Source organism: Dama dama, chromosome 28 (assembly GCF_033118175.1).
Source record: "Dama dama isolate Ldn47 chromosome 28, ASM3311817v1, whole genome shotgun sequence".
NCBI lineage: Eukaryota > Metazoa > Chordata > Mammalia > Artiodactyla > Cervidae > Dama > Dama dama.
In genome coordinates, this window is record NC_083708.1 from 4,714,626 (window position 1) to 4,726,173 (window position 11,548).

The following is an 11,548-nucleotide window of genomic DNA, read 5'->3' on the forward strand; positions in this document are numbered from 1 at the left end:
TGATATTGAAGAATCCTTGCATCCCTGGGATAAAGACCACTTGATCTTGATGCATGATCTTTTTAATGTTTTGTTGGATTCAGTTTGCTAAATTTTTCTTGAGGATTTTTGCATCTAAATTGGTCAGTGATATTGGCCTATACTTTTATTTATTTTTGTGGCATCTTTATCTAGTTTTGGTATCAGGATGATGATGGTCTCATAGATGAGTTTGGAAATTTTCCTTCCTTGCTAAACAATTTTGTAGAAGAGTTTGAGCATGATAGATGTTAGCTCATTTCTTGTGGACTCTAAAGTTTTCTGTAGAATTTGCCTGTGAAGTCATTTGGCCCTTGGCTTTCCTTTGAGGGAAGATTTTTGATTATAGTGTCCCAACTGCATATGAAACATTCTCTAGGATAGATTACATCTTGGGCCCACAATATAAGCCTCAGTAATTTTTTTTTAATTGAAATAATTTTAAGAATATTTTCTGAACACAGCACTGCAAGATTAGATAACAACTATATGAATTAAAAAACTATTTAAAAAAAAAGAATACAAACACATGGAGACTAAATAACATGATTCTGAATAACCAACAGGTCATTAAGGAAATTAAAATATGCCTAGGAACAAATGACAGTGAAGGGATGACAACTCAAAACCTACGGGATCCGCCATTTTGTGGACGCCAGTTATGCGAGAGCATCTGGGGGTGTCAGGAGGGAGAGGACCAGGAAGACCTAGCCTTGGTTCTATGGATTTGAACCTCCACATTTCTAACCCAAGATTTCAAAATGCATCTTGATTCCTGTCCTTCGGACTGTAAAGTTTATGTAGGTAATCTTGGAAACAATGGTAACAAAGGCCAAATTAGAATGAGATTTTGGCTATTCTGGACCACTCTGAAGTGTGTGCATTGCTAGACACCCTCCCAGGTTTGCTTTTGTTGAATTTGAAGATCCCTGAGATGTAGCTGATACTGTCCGAGAGCTAAATGGCAGAATCCTAGGTGGCTGCCAAGTAAGAGTGGAACTGTCGAATGGTGAAAAGAGAAGTCAAAGTTGTGGCCTACCTCCTTCTTGGGGCCATCGCCCTCCATTGGAGGAGGAGTCCCCAACCTCCATGCAGATCTCTGAGTTAGAGAGCAGGAGTAGGTCTCTTTCTAGAGATAGGAGAAGAGAGAGATCACTGTCTCAGGAGAGAAATCACAAGCCCTCCTGATCTTTCTCTAGGTCTCGGTAGGTCAAAGGAAAGGTAATAGAAGACCAGTATGCAAGAGGAGTGGTGTATAGGGAATAAATTCATTTGACAGAAGTATGTACTGAAAATTCAATTTTTCTTTTTTTTCTTGAGACTTCATAAGCTTGATACATTTTCAAAATGTTTTAGCTGTTCACATTTGTTTGTTGGAACAGTGACACATAAAGGTATAATTCTCTATGGCTTGAAATGGATCATATGAAGCATGTAATATCAAAAATTGTTACTTTACAATGTTCCCTCAAGTAAAACTGAATTTGTTTTGACTTTTAGTCTTGCATAGACTAATAATAAACCTCTAACTCCTGACCAGTTACAATTGATGTTTAACATTATGGAAACAAAAACTGGCAAAAATTGGAAGATTTTTTCAACATAGCTGGGATATGGTATGTAGCTGTAGTTAAGCAATTTTTAAAGGCTGCCGTGAACACAAAGCCAGCCAGAAAAATTAAAGCTGCACACTTAAGCTAGATTAGAGGTTTTAAAGTTCCACTAGTCTTCACACAAGACAAAAGATTGTATAGTTTGTGTAGAATGTAAGAAGTTTAAAGGAAGTTAGTTTACCTTTGCTTTAGATTTTAAGCTCCTTTTGTGATTGCTGTATATGAATGCATAGCTCTTTGTAACATTCTTTATTTGGAAATTTGAAACTACTTAAGATACCAAATGTCCTTCCATTTTAAGGGTGCATTGTAGAGCTGGACTGAGTTACTGTGCAAGATTATTTTTTCATGCTGTCATTTGTAATATATTTTGTGAGAATCCTTGGTATTAAAGTTTTGGTTACAAATTGTTGTTTAACCTGAAAGCCTGTTTTTCCTTGCAAAACTAAAATCTGAGCTTGATACCAAGTCCAGGTGTAACTTTCCTATTGGAAGTCACACTTATATTTTCATTTAAAGTGCTTTTGAAAGTAAAATATAAGCATAATTTGAATAACTGAACCCACTATTATCATAGTTCTTGTCCCATAGAAGGCAGCTGGTTACACAAATCTTATTTTTTTAAGAAACATATTTGAGACTTTTAAAGTGAAGGAACTCTCTGCTGTCCATCTAAGTGATGATATGCTTTTAGAATCCAAAGCCAGTTTAAAGTCCATGATATTCAGTGACCAACATTTTATAGTATAGCCACCTGATATATTATAATCCAAAGTTGCCAGTAAAAAAAAAAAAAAAAAAAGAAAAGAAAAAGAAAGAAGAAAAAGAAAAGTTTTATCATTAGCATGAAAATATTTCACAGAATTTTAAAACTTGGTTCTATTTTATATAATTTGAGGTGTTGCATGGAGATTCTAAATTGATCCATCATTATGTGAAATTCACTATATCAGTTCAAATGTAACAGTGCAGAATTGAAATATGGAGGCATGCATAATCTTCCTCTTAGATATTTAGAGGAGCTGCAATTTCAAATTTCTGTGCAATTGGATTAAATCACAAGGCTACATCAAAAAAAAAAAAAAAGAAAGCAAAACAACAAACAATGGAATACCATAAAAGCAGTGCTAAGAAGGAAGTTTATAGCAATACAAGCCTACCTCAAGAAACAAGACAGACGTCAAATAAACCACCTAACCTTACACTTAAAGCAACTAGAAAAAAAGAACAAAAAATAGCCAAAGTTTGTAGAAGGAAAGTAAGCATGAAGATCAGAGAAGAAATAAATGAAAAAGAAATGAAGGAGAAACTAGCAAAGATAAATAAAACTAAAAGCTGGTTCTTTGAGAAGATAAACAAAATTGACAAACTGTTAGCCAGACTCATCAAGAAACAAGGGAGAAAAGAGAAGTTGAAACAGACAACACAGAAATACAAAGGATTATAAAAGCCTATGAGCAACTATATGCCAATACATTGAGCAACATGGAAGAAATGGATAAATTTTTAGAAAAATATAACCTTCCAAAACTGAACCAGGAAGAAACAGAAAATATGAACAGACCAATCACAAGCATGGCAGTTATTTATTTATTTTTTAAGTATTATTTCCACTGTTAGATTAAGGCTGTTGTTCTTTAGTTGCTATGTTACATCCAACTCTTTTGTGATCCCATTGTCTGTAGCCCACCAGGCTCCTCTCTCCATGGGTTTTCCCAAGCAAGAATCCTAGGTTAGTTTGTCATTTTCTTCTCCAGGGCATCTTCTGGACTCAGTAATCGAACCTGTGTCTCCTACAGTGGCCAGCGGGTTCTTAACCACTGAGCCACCAGGGAAACCCTAGAGGACATTTTATTTTAAAATTCTACTTTAAAAATATTCATATATTTTAATTCAATTTTTCCACTACCATGAAAAAGAGAACATTTTTGAATTGTGCATGGAAATATGTTTTCAAATATATATTATTTTATAATATATACAAACATAATGTAAAAATCTAAATGAATCTGAATGGAAGACTGCTTTAAAAAATTATGGTCAAATAGAGTTGGTTAAGTTATGAAGTTATTAATCAGTTTAATTACATATTTGATTATAATATGGATTATACTTATGGCATATAAATATGAAAAGTACATGTGGTTAAATAGTATTATAAAAATTAATATACAGAAACCTCAACTTAATGGAATCTGGAGACCAGCATGGGGAGTTCTCACACTGTGATGATAACAGAGACCCAGTAGGAAGAAGAAAGATGCCTCTCCTTTCCTGGCAAACTTTCAGCCAATGAAAACCATGGACTCTTTGTTACTATGACTTCCCATCTCACTTTTCCCTGATAAAATAATTTTCTTTCTCTTGCCATGCAGGAACTTGTATGTGGCTTACCATGGTTGCAGACCCCAAAATGAAAGTCTCTGCTCATCCCAAATAAACCTACCTTTGCTGGAGAAATATCTGAGAGCCTCTTTGTTTTTAGTCAACATTTTAGTGGTCTGTACAGGGACCAGAAAGGACTTTCAAAGGATCCAAGGCTGGTGTGTAAACAGATGTAGTACCCACAACTGAGTCTATTAAGCTTATTGCTTTTCTCACAGATCCTGGAGTTTGGAATTGCATCTTTCTCTAGGATCCAAGCTCACAACTTCTGCATTTGAAATTCTCCAGTCTTTATTCAAGATTTTTCTTAAGGTTTTGTCTTTCAGGTTAAAATCTTCTCTGTATGTGCTACTCATTTGGCACACTGGTCTGATTTTGAAACTAGATTATTTTACTCGAAACTGACTGAGGTGCCCTGTTCCTATGGGGACAGGAGTTGCTTCAGTAAAACTGTGCTGCTTTTGCAGACTATTTATTCCCTAGGAGTCCTGAGGAAAATGGCTGGGAAGCCTTTGGACAGGCTCCTTCATGACCAAACTATTTCCTTAGAACTGATCGGCATGAGGTGTGCAGGCTGAGTTGCAAGCTGTTTGAATTGAGCACTTTGCATTGTAAGCTATTTGAGCTGAAAAAATAATGTTTTACTCTACTTAAAAAAAAAAAATCTCTTAGAAATGGAGTTCCAGTCATCTAAATATTTTGAAGGTGGTGCACATACATATACAGATACTCCAACATCTTTTGCATTTAAAAACCATGGTTCTTCCTCATGTGCCCTTCTAACTAAATGGAGCCATCTGACCAAAAGTAATTTATAATGTAAATGACCATTATGAGGAACTTTTAAAATTCCCAAACTTAATTTTCTTAAAACCAAATTCAACTACAACAGCTCAAAAATTTCAAGAACTGAGTGGAATGCTTACTTACATTGGCATTTTTGAAACTTTCGAATGCAGTCAGGCGTTTAAAATCATTTATCTATGAAATGCAATTTTAAGATTAACTGAGCCAAATGAGCAATTGAGAAAGATAAAATGAGTCTAAAGGCCCCAGCTACCCTTCCTTGGCTTCTACGTGTCATTTCCTGGCTCTCACACCATTTCCTCCTTCCCTTCTGTTCTGCCTGCACGTCCTCTACACCCTTAGCACCCGTTGTCCTTGCTGGATCTTTTTCCTCTGAAACTCTCTCCATTCCCTTTTCCTCTGAGTTTATCACAATCTGTCCATTTAAAAATTAAGCCTTCTGAGGAACTAGAGATAAACACTTAATTTCTTATCTTCCCTGGACTAAAGCTGAACTGGGAACCATAGTCAATGATTTTCTGCAAGTAACCGACAATAGCCATAGATTTGCTGGGAAATGAAACATAGCCATTCAAATATATCAATCATAATTCTCTGGCATATATCAGAAAATTCACATGCTTGTCAGTGAAAACCAGGCTCAACAGTGGAAAAGAGACATTAATTGGGAAAATCCTGAAAGATCTGTGGAACTATAACTTGGAAATAAGCCTGTTAACTACTTACCACATGATCAGACTCAAACAACTGGTAGGTGATTTCATAGGGCAATTCTTAGGCTTTTTCCAAAGCCTGTCTATTTTAACAAAATTCAGGCTTGCCAATGAAGATCTGATGAACTTGTTCATAAATATTACAATCAGCTTCAGATTGTTTTTAAGAAAAATTCCCATTTTTCTTCAGAAATTCCTTTCACTCAAGTGGCTTTGAACTCTTATGTTTAGTAATGGTTGAATCAGGACATTTCCCTTCTAGCAAAAAGGATTTGGATAAAGTGAGAAACTACTTTTACTTCAGATTTAGTTTGGCAAATCGTATTTCTCCACCTCCAAGGAAAACTTCCAAAATCCTGATCTTCAACTCCAGCAAATCAAAGTTCTTAAACAAAATCTAAACTGTCCTAGTCTCTGCTATGATTGTAAGGAGTCAGGACATTGAAAAGAGATTGTTACAAATTCAAGCATTATAGGCACCTTCAGCCCTTTAACAAGCCTTTCTAGTGTTCTTCCAATTCTCAGTTATGAGCTTCAAAGAGATACAGGGGGTCTTCCCAACCTTCCCTCTTAATCAGCTTGGAGAAACATTTCTCCAGACTGGGGATGAATGTCTAATTGACAGTAAAGCTACAGTCTTGGTGTTCAACCCTACTGCTATAAAACAGCCCCCGCCTCAAAGTTCAAATAGTATGGATCTCTAATTAACCCAAGAGGATTCTGTCTCTGAAACTATCCCATTTTGATTAGACCCTTTAGAACTATACATACTTTTCTTCTTAGTTCTTCCATTCCTACCCTCTTACTAGACTGAGATTTCTTAGAGAAATATCATGTTTGAATTTCTTTCTACCAAAAATGGAAATGATTCTAGAATTTGAAAGTAATCATCAGAATAAGCAACCAGGTGGATTAAATGATCTTTTGACAACTTTCATTTGTTCCATCTCTGACTATATTAGAACAAATTCTGGAAACATTGATCTTTTGTTCCTACTGAATCAGCTACTGCCCTCCTTACAGGAAAAATCTCCAGCTGATATTGGCAAAATTCACAATATACCTCCCATCAAGATTCAACTAGATCTGTCAAAATCTCTTGCCAGAATTAATCAATATTTTAGAACTAAAGAAGCCCTTCAAGTCATAAAGCCCACAATAGAAGATCACAAGGCTCAAAGCCTCATTATATCCCATACACTTCCTTGAAATACTTCTATTTTACCAGTGAGAAAAAAAAATAATAAAAAAATAAGGGCCAAAGGTGGAGGTTTGTCCAGAATCTCTGAGAAATTAACATTGATAATCCTCAAAGCCCTATTGTTCCTAAGCATAATGCATTCCTAACATCCATTACTGTCTGAAGCAAATTCCTTACTGTAATTAATTTATGCATTTATTATTACTATTATTTCAGTTGATAAACCTGACTTTCTCTTGGAAAGAAAAACAATTCATCTGGACCTCCCAAATACTGAAGGCTGATCTCTAAGTTATAAAGTTCCCTCATTTTTATAATTTGTTGTGATATGTAGAGAATTTGGTTCTTTGCTTTCATTCTCACAAGAAAAATCCTCCTCACAGGAAGATAGTATACACTTGACAAAGTTTTTAGTCTTAAAGGGACAGAGGTTGAGAAAAGAAGATTGCACTTTGGCCAAAAACAGATTTGATATCTAGGGCATCTGATATTAGAACAAGGACTACTCCTAGATCTGGATAGATAGCATAGTCCCTAGGTTTCCCAAAACCCAAAACTAAGTGTCAACCACAAAGTTTTCTTGGGCTAATTGGCCCCTGCCAAAATTGGATTCCAGATTTTTCTTTTATGGCCAAATCTTTGTATGTTTTACTAAAAAATGCCCAACAACTCCAACCCAATTTTAAGGGACTAATTGAACGACAAAATCTTAGGGGAAACTTTGATGAAACCATCTGCCCTCAGACATCCCATGGTCAGGTTCGCTTTTCGGCTTAGTTATACCAAAGGAGAGAATGTCCTTGGGGGTAGTCACCCAAAAATACACATGGACTACCATCAACCCATAGGATACTATAGCCAGCAGCTGAACCCTGTGGCATGGGGATTCTCCTTTACCTTAGAACCATTATGACCACTGACCTTACTGTTAGGCTATCAAAAAAAAAAAAAAAAAAAAAGAAAGAAAAAGAAAATCATTGTGGGAACCTCTTTAAATATCTTTGTACCTTATGTAGCAGAAGTTCCTGAATTCTCATTGCACTGAACATTTCTCATCCACCTGCCTTTCCTCCTATGATGCCATTTTGCTAACTGCTCCTTGAATAACCCTTTTATATTATAAAAACCTTAACCTTACTACTTGTCTCTATTCAGCCACCAACAAAGTTTGCCATAACTGCTGAATGCAGATGGATCACCTCCTGACTTCTGATGATGATATACAGGAAATTCCTCTTGTTAGCAGTGACTTCTTGTGGATCACTGATGTCTCTTATTTAAAAGCTGCTAATGGTAAATATTGTGCTAGGTATGTCATTGCAGCTCCTTTTGGTGTTGTTGAGAAAGCACCTTTACCTATGGCTATTTCATCCCAATAGACTGAATTTTATATTCTTACTTGGGACTTGTACTTTAGCCAAGGACAAAACTACCAGTATTTATGCTGATAGTAGATATGCTTTTGGAGTAGTTCATGTAATGTTGTATTAATTAAAGCAACATAGCTGTTTTTCCTTCCAGAGGAAATAATATTTAAAATGTCTGCTATGTTCAGGAATTATTGAATACAGTACTTTTATTTGCCACTTTCACTGTTAATAACATTCTGATACATTTTAGACTCTTGACCCTGGAAGCTAAGACTACTGAGCTTGCTGACACTTCCACAGATAGAGGCCTTAAAGAGACAAACAGTAGATCAACTTCTATCATAGTCCAAAGGGCTGATTCCCCAAACTGTAATTAAGAAAAACTCTCTAGAGAAACCCAATAATTGGCCTCAGGAAAGAGAAAACAAGATTGAAAATTCAAAAATTGTTGATTTGATAAAAAGTGAAAGCTGTAGCTTGAATCAAATAACAACCCATTTATACCAGAAACTCCAAAATTACCACTCTTCACAATTGTACATGCATTAAACTGCTGTTCTACTGACAAACAATAGCTTTCATAGATCAATGTTGGTAGGGAAACATTAACAAAGTGCCTACCTCTTTGTTCTGTTTGTCTAAATTACAGCCCAGGGAAGCTTGTTCACACTGCTTCTGGAAAGTTTAAACAGTCTAATGGGCAATTTGAGGTCTGCCAAGTGGATTTCATACAATTTCCTTTTCATGTGGATATAAATATGTTTAGTCATCATCTGTACGTTTTCACATTGGACTGAAGCTTCTGCTTGCAGACAAACTCCTTCCTCTTCTGTAGATAAAGCCCTTTTACCAAATATTATCCATCCTTGGGGAACTCCTCTTGAACTTCATAGTGATGAAGGAAGTCATTTTTTTGGCCAGATGCTTTAACAAATCTGTGCTGTTTAGCTAGTTTTACACAATTTTGCTGATCTTCCCATCCTCAAACCTCTGGCTTTTTTGAACACATTAACAGCATTATTAAAGACTCAATTGACAAAAAGTGTAGAGATCTTCCTAATACTTTGGCCAAAAGCATGGCCATATAATCTCTCTTATAATCTTATAAGAGAATTTGTAATCTCTCACTCTTTGAGCTAGTCACAGAACACAAAATGACCTTGGCTTCTGCTTCTGTTGATCCACAACTGATAAAAGGAAACCTACTTCATTACTGCAAAGGGCTAAATGGTTCTATTATAAATAACCATGCTTTAGTAGAGCTATCTTTTCAGGGTACACCCTCAGGAAAGGAAGATCTTAACCATCACACTTGGCAACCTGGAGATTTCTCCTATTAGAAAAGACACTCCCAGAAAAAGTTTCTTCAGTATTGCTGGAAAGGCTCTGATTAGGTACTGCTAGCTAATCCCTGTGACATGAGATCCAGGGAATAGACTTTTGGATTCTCAAGACTCACCTAAAGAAAGTGCAAAACCCCATCTGAACCTGCACATCATCTGTTGATCTGAAAGTAAAGGTTTCCTGGAACTGAATCAGATGCATCTGATTATAGTTTCCCCAGGGCCGTTCAAAGTTTGTCACCAAATTTTCATGGTGCTGTAATGCTTCAGTGATCTCCAGGGTCTATGCACTGGATAACATATCAATTTAAGATGAAAAGTGCTGAGAGCTCTCCCTCTATACTTGCTACTCCCATGTGACTTCAATAGGTTTCCAATATTTGCGCTTCCTACATGAAACACTACATGAAGGATAAAAAGTGTCTGAAATCAAAAAAGATGGCTCTTGATCAGTGATGTTTTCAGAGAAACATCTCAATCAAAAGGGGAAAATGTAAAATATTTAATAAAAATCTCAAATACAACCAGAAGACTAGCAGGGGTAGCTTTCATGCCCTCATGTTCTTTCAACTGTAAGAACTCTCCTCTTTTTTTTTTTTTTTTTTCATTTATTTTTATTAGTTGGAGGTTAATTACTTTACAATATTGTAGTGGTTTTTTGCCATACATTGACATGAATCAGCTATGGAGTTACATATATTCCCCATCCCGATCCCCCCTCCACCTCCCTCTCCACCTGATCCCTCTGGGTCTTCCCAGTGCACCAGTCCCAAGCACTTGTCTGATGCATCCAACCTGGGCTGGTGATCTGTTTCACCCTTGATAATATACATGTTTCGATGCTGTTCTGGCGAGGGTGGGATGTTTAGAGAGAACAGCATCGAAAGAACTCTCCTCTTTGCAAAGATTCGGTCAAAGAAAAGTATTCAGTGCTGTTTACTGAAGCCCTCCTCTAAAAGTGTTCTGAACCCACCACATAGGAACTTGTAGGTGGCTTAGTATGGTTGAAGATCCTGAATGATGATGCTCTGGTGACACCAGATAAAGCCATCTTTCCAGGATAACTATCTGGCTGTCTCTTTGTCTTACATCAGCAGTACGGACATGACACTATATGTATGTACTAGTGCTGGGGCTCAGTCGCTGTAGTCTTATCCAGCTCTTTACGACCCCATTGACTGTAGCCAACCAGTCTCCCCTGTCCATGGGATTTTCCAGGCAAGAATCCTGGAGTGGGTTGCCATGTCTGCATTCAGGGGATCTTCTTGATCCAGGACTTGAACCCTTGTCTGCTATATCTCCTGCATCACAGGCAGATTCTTTACTGCTGAGCCATGGGGGAAACCCATATGTACACACTAGAGTATATGTTACAAAATATTGTGCTGAACATAATAATAATTTTAACTAAGTATCTATCTATCTCCTTAGATGAGAGGCCAGAAGGATAAGCATTACAATATTTAGAATGCCTCTATGGTTGAATTAAGTATAATTTTTAAAGGTTTTTTAATTGCACATTTAAAGTGTTTTCCCATTAAACATGCACTACTTCTGAAATAATTATATATTTTTCTAAAATACAGTTATTCTAATGGAATTGACTTTTAAATTATAAACTCTAAATGCTTGTTTTCCCACTGAGGAGAAATGCTCATGAACTATTTTATTTGTTTGCACTTATTCCAGTTAATTTTAGCTTCAGAAGTAAATCCTCCTCACAAAGGTAGGTGTCACCTACAGAGAGTCCCCTGGGTAAAATAGTAACTTGTAAATTACAATAAAATTTAGTGAAGAGAAACTTATTACAGTTTATTAACTCACAAATCACAAACAAAACATAGTGCTTTATGGACTATTGTAATGTATTTTATGATATTTTAGGCATAACCTTGGATTAATAGCTGTTCCTTTTTCTTAAGAGATGTGAGTTTACCCTTCTGGGTTGAATTTCTCTTGCAATACATCCTTTGAAAACTCTCTAGACCAGTCTGACCACTTCTTTCATTTAAGCTGCCTTGTCTTCTTATATCCACACAATTAAACTCTTTGTTCCTTTTATCCTTTCCATTATTGTCATTAATAACACTGGAAACTC

At 36.2% G+C, this 11,548-nt stretch overlaps 1 pseudogene; it reads left to right on the forward strand.

The window, feature by feature from the left end:
- Positions 1-779: 779 nt before the first annotated feature.
- Positions 780-11,180, forward strand: LOC133048054 (serine/arginine-rich splicing factor 3-like; annotated as a pseudogene).
- The last annotated feature ends 368 nt before the right edge of the window (positions 11,181-11,548 follow it).